Here is a 14,496-nt window from a genome sequence, read left to right on the forward strand (position 1 = left end):
AATTTATGAGTAAAAAATGGATTGGAGAGACAAAAATTTGGAGTTAGCAAACTCTAAATGAGCCTGTTGAAAAAAATACAAGACAGAGAGGAAGTGAATGTATTTTAATGCGAAACACTTGAATGAATTTAAAGGATCTTCAGAGGACATAATCTGTAGTAAATGAATTTTGGTTCATGTTGATTGTGAAGTTTCAGTGGTAATCTGGAGGAGTTATCAATACAGAGTTGGTTATGTGGGACAGGGGAAGAACTGGAAGCTTTAGATGTAGGAATTTTATTAGCCTACAGACGGTTACTTATGACCTTACTGAGAGCTAAAGAAACCTATGAAAAAAGTAATATTTTTTTCTTAAAGAAACTCAACAATAGACAAACTATGGAAAAAGCCTAGATGTCCATTGACAGAGGAATGGATAAAAATATATGATGTATATACAAGAGATACAATATACAATAGAATATTACTCAACCATCAGAAAGGATGAAAGTTTACCATTTACACTGGATGGAACTAGAGGGTATTATGCTCAGTGAAATAAGTCAGTCAGAGAAAGACAATTATCATATGTTTTCACTCACATGAGGTATATAAGAACCAGTGCAGGGGATCATAGGATAAGGGAAGGAAAACAAAATGGGAAGAAATCATAGAGGGAGACAAATCATGAGAGACTCTGACCTGTGGGAAAGGAACTGAGAATTTCTGGAGGTGATTGGGGAATAGGGTAACTGGGTGATAGGCATTAAGGATGGCAGGTAATGTAATGAACAATGGGTGTTATATGCAACTGATGAATTGTTGAACTCTACATCTGAAACCAATGGTGTACTACAAGTTGGCTAATTGAATTTAAATTAAGAAATGTATTTACTTAAGCAGCATAGATGATATCTAATTTATTCCTTTAACTAGGGGATATAATTCCTACATAATTGTATTAATACAATATTGTGCTCATTTTTCTTTGTCTCATTTTTAATTATTACATATTTTCTTAAACAATCAGAACACAGATTTCCTTGCACAATGGACAATCTCACAGAAGTGACAGAGTTCCTGCTCATGGGGTTTTCTGACATCTGTGAGCTACAGATACTTCATGTTGGAGTGTTTCTGCTGGTTTATCTGACAGCACTGGTGTGGCACCTTCTCATCATGATAATCATTACTTTTGACCAGTATCTTCACAGACCCATGTACTTTTTTCTGAAGAACCTCTCCTTTTTGGATTTGTGCTACATCTCAGTCACTGTGCCTAAGTCAGTCCACAGCTCCTGGACTCACAATAACTCCATCTCTTACTTTGGCTGTGTGGCTCAAGTTTATTTTTTCTTTGCTTTTGCTTCTGTTGAGCTGGCCTTTCTCACTGTCATGTCCTATGACTGCTATGTTGCCATTTGTTACCCCCCCAATAAGAAGCCATTATGACACCAGAAAAATGCCATCACATAGCAGCCATTGCCTGGCTAAGTTGTTTTATTTATGAGCAGTCCACACTGGCAACATATTTAGGGATTCCATTTCAAGATACAACATAATCCACCAGTTCTTCTGTGACATCCCTCACATTTTGGCCCCAGTTTCTCATGAGGTTTTCTTTGTTGAGCTTGTGACCCTAGCTCTGAGTTCCTGCTTTGTTCTGGGATGCTTTGTTCTTATGATCATCTCCTATATCCAGATATTCTCAACAGTGCTCAGAATCCCTTCAGTGGAGAATACAGTAAAAGTCTTTTCCGCCTGCTCCCCACAGCTGATTGTTATCATGCTCTTCCTCATTACAGGACTCTTTGCTGCCTTAGGACCAATTGCCAAAACTTCATCCATTCAAGATTTGATGATTGCTCTGGCATACACAGTTTTGCCTCCTTTCCTGAATCCCATCATATATAGTCTTAGAAACAAGGAGATTAAAGCAGCTGTTTGGAGAATATTTGGGAAGATAATTTCCCTGCGAATGTAGAACACTTAGATTTTGCTAATACAAGATCTTTTAAAAAGACCAGGAGAGCATAAATACCTTAAGAAAAAATATATAGGAAAAACCGTTGAGAGACAGAATATTTCCAGGCCATATTTAGAAATAAATACAAGTGTGTCTCTAAAAAATAAAATATCTCAATATTAAATATTGCAAAATTTTATAACTACAACCTTCTGTGGTGTTCCATTCCTTCATTTATTTATTTTTTATTTAAATTCAATTAGCCAAAGTATACTACATTGTTATTTATATAATGTTCAATGATTCATTAGTTGAATATAACACACAGTGCTCAGCATACCATGTGCCCTCTTTAATTTCCTTCACACAGTTACCCCATCCCCTCACCTACCACCCACAATCAACCCTCAGTTTCTTTCCTGTAGTTAAGAGTTTCGCATGGATTATCTCCCTCTCTGATGATTTCACATTCAGTTTTCCCTCCCTTTCTCTATTGTCCTCTACACTATTCCTTATGTTCCACATGAATGAACATATGATAATTGTCTTTCTCTGCTTTTTTTGCTTACTATAATCCCCTCCAGTTCCATTGATGTTCATGTAAATGGTAGATATTCATCCTTTCCAATGGCTATTATTCCTTGTGTACATGAACCACATCCATCTTCTTTATCTATTCATCTTCTGAAGAACATTTTGACTCTATCCATAGTTTGGCTATTGTGGACGTTGCTGCTATGAACATTGGGGTGCAGGTGCCCCTTCATTTCACTACATCACTATCTTTGGGGGTAAATACCCCATAGTGTAATTGCTGGATCATAAAGTAGCTCATTTTTAACTTCCTGGGGAAGTTAAATACTGTTTTCCAGAGTGACTGTACCAGCTTGCATTCCTACCAACAGGGTCCCCTTTCTCCACATCCTTGCCAACACTTGTTTCCTGTCTTGTTAATTTTTGCCACTGTAACCAGTGAAAGGTGTATCTCGTTGTGGTTTTCATTTGTATTTCCATGATGGCAAGTGATGTGGAGCATTTTTCATGTGCCTGTTGGCCATTTGTATGTCTTCTTTGGACAAGTGTCTGTTCATGTCTTCTGCCCATTTTTTTGACTACATTATTTGGTTTTTGGATGTTGAGTTTGGTAAGTTCTTTATAGACCTTGGATACCAGCCCTTTATCTGATATATCATTTGCAAATATTTTCTCCCATTTGGTAGTTTGTCTTTTAGTTTTGTTGACTGTTTCCTTTGCTGTGAAGATGCTTTTTATCTTAATGAAGCCCCAATAATTTATTTTTGCTTTGTTTCCCTTTCCTTTATAGACTTGTCTTGGAAAAAGTGGCTGTGTCCATGGTTTATAAGGTTGTAACCTGTGTTCTCCTCTAGAATTTTGATGGATTCCTGTGTCACATTTAGGTCCTTCTTCCATTTTGAGTTTATCTTTCTGTATGTTGTAAGAGAATGGTCCAGTTTCATTTTTCTGCATGTGGCTGTCCAATTTTCCCAATACCATTTATTGAAGAGACTGCCTTTTTTTCCATTGGATATTATTTCCTGATTTGTTGACGACTAGTGGACCATAGAGATAAGGGTCCATTTCTGGGATCTCTGTTTTGTTCCACTGATAAATGTGTCTGTTTTTGTGTGTCAATACCATTCTTTCTTGATGATCACAGATTTGTAATATATAGTTAGAAGTCAAGCATTGTAATGCACCCAGCTTTACTTGTCCTTTGCAACAATCCCCTTGTGATTCAGAGTCTTCTCTGGTTCCATACAAATTTTTGGATTGTTTGTTCCAGCTCTGCAAAAAATGGCGATGGTATTTATTTTTTTCAGTATTTAAATTTATTTTTTTCAGTGTAACAGTATTCATTGTCTTTGCACAACACCCAGTGCTCCATGCAATACGTGCCCTCCCTATTACCCATCACCTGTTCCCCCAAACTCCCACCCCTGACCCTTCAAAACCCTCTAGTTGTTTTTCAGTCCATAGTCTCTTATGGTTTGCCTCACTTTCCAATTTTTATTTTTTATAAACATATAATGTATTTTTATCCCCAGGGGTACAGGTCTGTGAATCGCCAGGTTTACACACTTCACAGCACTCATGATAGCACATACCCTCCCCAATGTCCATAACCCACTCCCCCTCTCATAACCCCACCTCCCCACAGCAACCACCCATTTGTTTTGTGAGATTAAGAGTCATTTATGGTTTGTCTCCCTCCCAATCCCATCTTGTTTCATTTATTCTTCTTATGTCCCCCTAACCCCCCATGTTGCATCTCCATGTCCTCATATCAGGGAGATCATATGATAGTTGTCTTTCTCCGATTGACTTATTTCACTAAGCATGATACCCTCTAGTTCCATCCATGTCATCGCAAATGGCAAGATTTCATTTCTTTTGATGGCTGCATAGTATTCCATTGTGTATATATACCACATCTTCTTTATCCATTCATCTGTTGATGGACATCTAGTTTCTTTCCATAGTTTGGCTATTGTGGACATTGCTGCTATTAACATTAGGGTACATGTGCCCCTTTGGATCACTGCGTTTGTATCTTTAGGGTAAATACCCAGTAGTGCAATTGCTGGGTCATAGGGTAGTTCTATTTTCAACATTTTGAGGAACCTCCATGCTGTTTTCCAGAGTGGTTGCACCAGCTTGCATTCCCACCAACAGTGGAGGAGGGTTCCCCTTTCTCCGCATCCTCGCCAGCTTCTGTCATTTCCTGACTTGTTCATTTTAGCCATTCTGACTGGTGTGAGGTGATATCTCACTGTGGTTTTGATTTGTATTTCCCTGATGCCGAGTGATGTGGAGCACTTTTTCATGTGTTCTATTGGCAATCTGGATGTCTTCTTTGCAGAAATGTCTGTTCATGTCCTCTGCCCATTTCTTGATTGGATTGTTTGTTCATTGGGTGTTGAGTTTGTTAAGTTCCTTATAGATTTTGGATACTAGCCCTTTATCTGATATGTCGTTTGCAAATATCTTCTCCCATTCTGTCAGTTGTCTTTTGGTTTTGTTAACTGTTGCCTTTGCTGTGCAAAAGCTTTTGATCTTGATGAAATCCCAATAGTTCATTTTTGCCCTTGCTTCCCTTGCCTATGCCGATGTTCCTAGGAAGATGTTGCTATGGCTGAGGTCGAAGAGGTTGCTGCCTGCATTCTCCTCAAGGATTTTGATGGATTCCTATCTCACATTGAGGTCCTTCATCCGTTTTGAGTCTATTTTCATGTGTGGTGTAAGGAAGTGGTCCAATTTCATTTTTCTGCATGTGGCTGTCCAATTTTACCAGCACCATTTATTGAAGAGGCTGTCTTTTTTCCATTGGACATTCTTTCCTGCTTTGTCAAAGATTAGTTGACCATGGAGTTGAAGGTCTATTTCTGGGCTCTCTATTCTGTTCCATTGATCTATGTGTCTGTTTTAGTGCCAGTACCATGCTGTCTTGATGATGACAGCTTTGTAATAGAGCTTGAAGTCCGGAATTGTGATGCCACCCACTTTGGCTTTGTTCTTCAATATTCCTTTGGCTATTCGAGGTCTTTTCTGGTTCCATATAAATTTTAGGATTATTTGTTCCATTTCTTTGAAAAAAAATGGATGGTATTTTGATAGGGATTGCATTAAATGTATAGATTGCTTTAGGTAGCATAGACATTTTCACAATATTTATTCTTCCAATCCAGGAGCATGGAACATTTTTCCATTTCTTTGTGTCTTCCTCAATTTCTTTCATGAGTACTTTATAGTTTTCTGCGTATATATTCTTAGCCTCTTTGGTTAGGTTTATTCCTAGGTATCTTATAGTTTTGGGTGCAATTGTAAATGGGGTTGACTCCTTAATTTCTCTTTCTTCTGTCTTGTTGTTGGTGTACAGAAATGCAACTGATTTCTGTGCATTGATTTTATATCCTGACACTTTACTGAATTCCTGTACAAGTTCTAGCAGTTTTGGAGTGGAGTCTTTTGTGTTTTCCACATATAGTATCATATCATCTGCGAAGAGTGATAGTTTGACTTCTTCTTTGCCAATTTGGATGCCTTTAATTTCTTTTTGTTGTCTGATTGCTGAGGCTAGGACTTCTAGTACTATGTTGAATAGCAGTGGTGATAATGGATATCCCTGCCATGTTCCTGACCTTAGCGGAAAAGCTTTCAGTTTTTCTCCACTGAGAATGATATTTGCAGTGGGTTTTTCATAGATGGCTTTGATAATATTGAGGTTTGTGCCCTCTATCCCTACACTTTGAAGAGTTTTGATCAGGAAGGGGTGCTGTACTTTGTCAAATGCTTTTTCAGCATCTATTGAGAGTATCATATGGTTCTTGTTCTTTCTTTTATTAATGTGTTGTATCACATTGATTGATTTGCGGATGTTGAACCAACCCTGCAGCCCTGGAATAAATCCCACTCGATCGTGGTGAACAATCCTTTTAATGTACTGTTGAATCCTATTGGCTAGTATTTTGGCGAGAATTTTTGCATCTGTGTTCATCAAGGATATTGGTCTGTAGTTCTCTTTTTTGGTGGGATCCTTGACTGGTTTTGGGATCAAGGTGATGCTGGCCTCATAAAATGAGTTTGGAAGTTTTCCTTCCATTTCTATTTTTTGGAAACTATTTTAGTTTCAGGAGAATAGGAATTAGTTCTTCTTTAAATATTTGGTAGAATTCCCCTGGAAGCAGTCTGGCCCTGGGCTTCTGTTTCTTTGGAGATTTTTGATGACTATTTCAATCTCCTTACTGGTTATGGGCCTATTCAGGTTTTCTATTTCTTCCTGGTTCAGTTGTGGTAGTTTATATGTCTCTAGGAATGCATCCATTTCTTCCAGATTGTCCAATTTGTTGGCGTAGAGTTGCTCATAGTATGTTCTTATAATTGTCTGTATTTCTTTGGTGTTAGCTGTGATCTCTCCTCTTTCATTCATGATTTTATTTATTTGGGTCCTTTCTCTTTTCTTTTTAATGAGTCTGGCCAGGGATTTGTCAATCTTATTGATTCTTTCAAAGAACCAGCTCCTAGTTTCATTGATTTTTTCTATTGTTTTTTTTGTTGTTGTTTGTTTCTATTTCATTGATTTCTGCTCTGATCTTTATGATTTCTCTTCTCCTGCTGGGTTTAGGGTTTCTTTCTTGTTCTTTCTCCAGCTCCTTTACGTGTAGGGTTAGGTTGTGTACTTGAGACTTTTCTTGTTTCTTGAGAAAGGCTTGTACCGCTATATATTTTCCTCTCAGGACTGCCTTTGTTGTGTCTCACAGATTTTGAACCATTGTGGTTTCATTATCATTTGTTTCCATGATTTTTTTCAATTCTTCTTTAATTTCCTGGTTGACCCATTCATTCTTTAGAAGGATGCTGTTTAGTCTCCATGTATTTTGGTTCTTTCCAGCTTTCCTCTTGTGATTGTGTTCTAGCTTCAGAGCATTGTGGTCTGAAAACATGAACGGAATGATCCTAATCTTTTGATACCAGTTGAGACCTGATTTGTGACCCAGGATGTGATCTATTCTGGAGACGGTTCCATGTGCACTAGAGAAGAATGTGTATTCTGTTGCTTTGGGATGAAATGTTCTGAATATATCTGTGATGTCCATCTGGTCCAGTGTGTCATTTAAGGCCTTTATTTCCTTGTTGATCTTTTGCTTGAATGATCTGTCCATTTCAGTGAGGGGGGTGTTAAAGTCCCCTACTATTATTGTATTATTATTGATGTGTTTCTTTGATTTTGTTATTAATTGGTTGATATAGTTGGCTGCTCCCACGTTAGGGGCATAGATATTTAAAATTGTTAGATCTTCTTGTTGGACAGACCCTTTGAGTAGGATATAGTGTCCTTCCTCATCTCTTATTATAGTCTTTGGCTTAAAATCTAATTGATCTGATATAAGGATTGCCACCCCAGCTTTCTTCTGATGCCCATTAGCATGGTAAATTGTTTTCCACCCCCTCACTTTAAATCTGGTGGTGTCTTCGCATCTAAAATGAGTTTCTTGTAGGCAACATACTGATGGGTTTTGTTTTTTTATCCATTCTGATACCCTGTGTCTTTTGATTGGGGCATTTAGCCCATTAACATTCAGGGTAACTATTGAGAGATATGAATTTAGTGCCATTGTATTGCCTGTAAGGTGACTGTTACTGTATACTGTCTCTGTACCTTTCTGATCTACTACTTTTAGGCTCTTTCTTTGCTTAGAGGACCCCTTTCAATATTTCCTGTAGAGCTGGTTTGGTGTTTGCAAATTCTTTCAGCTTTTGTTTGTCCTGGAAGCTTTTTATCTCTCCTTCTATTTTCAATGATAGCCTAGCTGGATAGAGTATTCTTGGCTGCATGTTTTTCTCATTTTGTGCTCTGAATACATCATGCCAGCTCTTTCTGGCCTGCCAGGTCTCTGTGGATAAGTCTGCTGCCAATCTAATATTTTTACTGTTGTATGTTATAGACTTCTTTTCCCGGGCTGCTTTCAGGATTTTCTCTTTGTCACTAAGACTTGTAAATTTTACTATTAGGTGACGGGGTGTGGACCTATTCTTGTTGACTTTGAGGGGGGTTCTCTGCATCTCCTGGATTTTGATGCTTGTTCCCTTTGCCATATTAGGGAAATTCTCTCCAATAATTCTCTCCAATAGACCTTCTGCTCCCCTCTCTCTTTCTTCTTCTTCTGGAATCCCAATTATTCTAATGTTGTTTCGTCTTATGGTGTCACTTATCTCTCGAATTCTCCCCTCGTGGTCCAGTAGCTGTTTGTCCTTCTTTTGCTCTGCTTCTTTATTCTCTGTCATTTGGTCTTCTATATCACTAATTCTTTCTTCTGCCTCATTGATCCTAGCAGTGAGAGCCTCCATTTTTGATTGCACCTCATTAATAGCTTTTTTGATTTCAACTTGGTTAGATTTTAGTTCTTTAATTTCTCCAGAAAGGGCTTTTATATCTCCAGAGTGGGTTTCTCTAATATCTTCCATGCCTTTTTCGAACCCAGCTAGAATGTTCAGCTTCGTCATTCTGAACTCCTGATCTGACATATTACCAATGTCTGTGTTGATTAGGTCCCTAGCCTTCAGTACTGCCTCTTGTTCTTTTGTTTGTGGTGATTTTTTCTGCCTTGTCATTTTGTCCAGATAAGAGAATATGAAGGAGCAAATAAACTACTAAAAGGGTGGCAAAGACCCCAGAAAAATGCGCTGTAACCAAATCAGAAGAGACCCCAAATTTTGAGGTGGAGAAAGGGGATAAAAATAGGTTCAGAAAAAAAAAGTAAAAAATTTAAAAAATAAAACAAATAAGGAAAAAATATAAAAAGGAGGGAATATATATATATATATATTTAGATAAACTAGTCAAAAAACGTTAAAAAAGAAAAGGGTAAAAGTTTTAAAAAAATTAGCAGAAGAAGAAAAAAGAAAGAAAAAAAATGAAAAAAGAAAAAATAATTGAATTAACCGCAAGAGTAAAGAATCATGGGGAGAAAGCCATGAGTTCTGTGCTTTGCTTTCTCCTCCTCTGGAATTCCGCTTCTGTCTTAGGAATTGAACCTGCTTTCCTTGATAGATGAACTTCGTCCTGGCTGGATATTTTGTTAATCTTCTGGGGGAGGGGCCTGTTGTAGTGACTCTCAAGTGTCTTTGCCCGAGGCGGGATTGCATCGCCCTTTCGGGGTTCGGACTGAGTAATCAGCTCAGGTTCGCTTTTGGGAGTTTCTGTTCCCTGAACGCTTTCTGTAGAGTTCCGGAGGACGGGAATGAAAATGGTGGCCTCCAGTCTCCATCCCGGAGGAGCCGAGAGCCCGGCGCCCCACTCCTCAGTGCGCCCCCAGAGGACAGCACCCAATCACTCCTGTATCCCCAGCCTCCAGCCATGCTCTGAGCTCACCCAGCCCGCGACCAGTTCAAGGTAACACTGAGCTGAGAGTTCAGTCCTCGGCTCTGTCTCTGCAGCCGGCTTCTCTGTTCTAATACCTGCAAGCTCTGTGACACTCCGACACCCCCGATCCTTCTGTGACCCTGCGGAACCTGTGGCCACGCTGACCCCGCATGGGCTTCACCCCGGTTTAGCCTCTGGAGCAATGTCCCTCAGTGGAACAGACTTTTAAAAGTCCTGATTTTGTGCTCCATTCCTCCGCCACTTGTTGGGAGCCGGCCCCTCACCCCACGGTCTATTCTCCCATCGTTTTAGATTCATTTCTCCACCAGTCCTACCTTTCCGAAAGTGGTTGATTTTCTTTTTCTAGAATTGCTGTTCTTCTTCTCTTCGATCTCCCATTGGATTTGTAGGTGTTTGCAATGTTTAGATAAGCTATCGAGCTGATCTCCTGCTACCTGATATAGTCTCAGCCTGCTACTTCTCTGCCATCTTGACTCCTCCTCATCTGTTGATGGTATTTTGATAGAGATTGCATTGAGTGTGTAGATTGTTTTAGGCAACATGACAATTTCACAATATTTAATCTTTCAATCCATGAGCATGGATTATTTTTCCAAATCTTTGTGTCCTCCTCAATTTCTTTTGTAAGTGTTCTGTATTTTCTAGAGTATAGATTCTATTCCTTTTGGTTAGGTTTATTCCTAGGTACCTTATGGTTTTTGTGCAATTGTGAATGGGATAAATTCCTTAATTTCCCTTTCTTCAGTCACATTGTGTATAGAAATTCAGCTGATTTCTGTGCGTTGATTTTGTGTCTTGCCATGTTGCTGAATTGCTGTATGAATTATAACAATTTTGGTGTGGAGTCTTTTGTATTTTCAACATAGAGTATCATGTATCTATGAAGAGAAAGAGCTTGAGTTCTTTGCTAATGTGAATAGAATTTCTTTCTTTCTTTTCTTTTTTTTTTGTTTATTTACAGCATAGCAGTGTTCATTATTTTGGCATCACACCCAGTGCTCCATGCAGTACATGTCCTCCATATTACCCACCACCTGGTAGCATTTATTTCTTTTTGTTGTCTGATTGTGGAGGATAGGAATGCTAGTACTATGCTGAACAATAATGGTGAGAGTCATCATCTTTATTCTGTTCCTGACCTTAAGAGAAAAGCTTTCCATTTTTCACCATTGAGAATTATATTTGCTGTGGGCTTTTTGCAGATGGCTTTGATGATACTGAGTAATGTTCTGTCTATCCCAATACTTTGAAGAGTCTTAATCAAGAAACTATGCTGTTTTGTTGTTGTTATTGTTGTTGTTGTTGTTGAGTACCTTCTCTGCATCAATTGAGAGGATTATATGGTCCTTGTTTTTTCTTTCATTAATGTGATCTATCACGTTGATTGACTTATGGATGTTGAACCACCCTTGAAACCAGGAATAAATCCCCCCTAGTCCTGGTGAATATTCCTTTTAATATTCTCTCAGATCCTTTTGGCTAGTATCTTGGTGAGAATTTTGGCATCCATGTTCACCAGGGATATTGGTCTGTAATTCTCCTTTTTGATGGGTTCTTTCTCAGTTTGGGGATCAAGGTAATCAAGGTAATGCTGACCTCATAAAATGAGTTTGCAAGTTTTCCTTCCATTTTCTTTCTTTCTTTCAACAGCTTCAGAAGAATAGGAATCAGTTCTTTATGTGTTTGTTAGATATCCCCTGGGAAGCCATCTGGTTCTGGACTCTTGTTTGTTGGGAGATTTTTGATTATTGCTTCGATTTCCTTGCTGGTTATGGGTCTGTTCAAGTTTTCTATTTCTTCCCGTTTCAGTTTTGGTCATTTATATGTTTCTAAGAATGTACCTATTTCTTCCAGTTTGACTGATTTTTTGGGATTAAGTTTCTCAAAATATGATCTTATAACTCTATTCCTTAGTGTTGGTCATGTTATCTCCTATTTCATTCATGATCTTATTAATTTGGCCCCTTTCATTTTTCTTTTTGATAAGCCTGGCTAGAGGTTTTCGATCTTTTAATTCTTTCAAAGAACAAGTTCCTAGTTTTGTTGATCTATTCTAATGTTCTTTTGGTTTTATTTCATTGATTTCTGTTATAATCTATATTATTCTTCTATTCCTGCTTGGGTTAGGCTTTATTTGCTGTTCTTTCTCCAACTTCTTGAGGTGTACAGTTAGGTTGTATATTTGAGATTTTTCTTGTTTCTTGAGACAGCCTTGTGTTGATACATCCTTCCCTCTTAGTACCACTTTTGCTGCATCCCACAGGTTTTAATTGTTGTGTTTTCATTTTCCTTCACTTCCTTGATTATTTTTAATTCTTCTTTAATTTCGTGGCTGACCCATTCATTATTTAGCAGGATGTCCTTTAACCTCCAAGTATTTCAACTCCTTCCAAATTTCCTCTTGTGACTGAATTACAGTTTCAAATCATTGTGGTCTGAAAATATGCAGGGAATAATCCAGTCTTTTGATATCAGTAGAGACCTGATTTGTGACTCTCTGTGTGATTGATTCTTGAGAATGTTACATGTAGACTGGAGAACAGTGTGTGTTCTCTTACTTTAGGATGGAATGCTCTCTATGTATCTATGAAATCCATCTGTGTTATCCAGAGTCCAATGTGTTATTCAAAACCCTTATTTCCTTTTTGATCTTCCACTGAGGTGATCTGTCCATTGCTCTTAGTTGGATGTTAAAGTCCGCTACTATTACTGTATTATTCTCAATGTGTTTCTTTAATTTATTAACTGGTTGATATAATTGACTGTTCCCAAATTAGAGGCATAAATATTTGTAATTGTTACATCTCCTTGTTGGATAGACCCTTTAAGTATGATATCATGTTCCTCTTCATCCCTTAGTACAGTCTTTTACACATTTTCACCATGGTTCTGCTGCTTGCTGGGCCCCTGACCAGACAGTGATCACCTGATTGTACTTGGGTTCACAGTTTATCACAAAACTGAACTGAAAGCTTACTCCTGTGCTTGAGGATTGCAGCCAGCATCCTTGTTCCAATACTTGGGAACTCTGCTACACTCAGGCATCTCTGCTCTTTCTGTGATCCTGGGGATTCTGAGTCCTCACTGTCCCACCTATGATTCTGCTCTGTTTTCCACCTTTGCACATTTCAGGCAGGGATGTCACTCGCAAGAGCAGACTTCTAAAAGCTCTGATTTTGCAGTGCATGCTACATCACTTTCTGGTAGTTGGCTTATGGAGGATTCCTCCCCCACAGTTTATCTTCTGATATATCCCTTCGGATGGACCACTTCACACTTCCTGCCTTGCAAAAAGTAGTCACTTTTCTATTTGTAGAATTGTAGCAATTGTTTTCTTAGATCTCAGGTTGAATTCACAGGTGTTCAAAATGATTTGATAGCTATCTAGCTGAATATAAGGGACAGAGGTAATGAGGGTCCCGTACTCTTATACCATCTTCCTTCCCCTTCTATCCCCTTTAGTATTTCTTGCAGGGCTGGTATAATGGTCGTGAACTCCTTTGGTTTTTATTTGTCTGGGAAACTCTATCTTTCCTTATATTGTAAATGACAGTCTTGCTAGATTGAGTATTCTTGGCTGCAGATTTTTTCCATTCAGTACATTGATTATATCATACCACTCCCTTCTGCTTGCCAAGTTTCTATGAAGTGATCTGTAGCTAGCTTATGGGTCTTTCATTGTAAGTTAAGGATTTATTTTGTCTTGCTGCTTTTAGGATTTTTTCTTTGTCACCATGGCTTGAAAATTTAACTACAACATATCTTGGTGTTGTCCTGCTTTTGTTGATTTTGATGGGAGTTCCATATATTTTCTGAATCTGGATGTCTGTTTTCTTCTCCAGATTAGAGAAGTTTTCAGCTATTTTTTCTTAATATAAATTTTCTGCCCCCTTTTTTCTCTCTTATTCTGGGACTCCTATAATACAAATTTTATTAGGTTTGGTGGAGTCACCATGTTCCTTAAATCTATTCGTGTGTTCTGTAATTCTTTCTCCCTTTTTTTCAGTTTCATTACTTTCCATTGCTTTATCATTCATATCACTTATTCATTCCTTGCTTCTTCCATCCTTGTATTCATTATAGCCAATCTTTTTTGAATCAGCTATTGCAGTTTACATTTCTGACTGATTTATACCACTTTTATCTCTGTTGGAAGGACCTCTCTGAAGTCTTCAATTCTTTTCTCAAGCTCGAGTACCCTTATGGTTGTTGCTTTAAATTCCCCAGAAGGCATATTAACTATATATGTTTTGCTTATCTTGTTGTTTCATTTGGAGTGAAGTCCTCTGTCTTGGTATTTTGTCTACATTTCTCTCTTTGTCTCTGTGTTAGAAAAGCTTGCTATATTTCCTGCTCCTGATACTAATGGTTTTATGAAGAAGAGGTCATGCAGTGTCCAATGGCTGGAAGTTCAGGGAGTGTCTCTGGTGTGTGCTTTATGCACTCTACTGCTCTGTTTTGGATGCTCTATCCTTCAGGCCACTTGTCTGCAGAGGTTCTACTTGCCTACTGTGGACAATATTTGTTCCTTAGCCAGAGTGTGGGGAGATTTAACTAGATGTGCTCTGGTCTGTTTGTTAAATGCTACTTGATACTACTCCAATGCAACTGAAGCTTTTCAGAATTCTGGTCAAGAGAAGTGTTAGCC

General features: G+C 38.3%; 1 pseudogene; it reads left to right on the forward strand.

The window, feature by feature from the left end:
• Positions 1–1,029: 1,029 nt before the first annotated feature.
• On the forward strand, positions 1,030–1,963 carry LOC123936355 (annotated as a pseudogene).
• The last annotated feature ends 12,533 nt before the right edge of the window (positions 1,964–14,496 follow it).

This window comes from Meles meles, unplaced genomic scaffold (genome assembly GCF_922984935.1).
Source record: "Meles meles unplaced genomic scaffold, mMelMel3.1 paternal haplotype, whole genome shotgun sequence".
In the NCBI taxonomy this organism is placed as follows: domain Eukaryota; kingdom Metazoa; phylum Chordata; class Mammalia; order Carnivora; family Mustelidae; genus Meles; species Meles meles.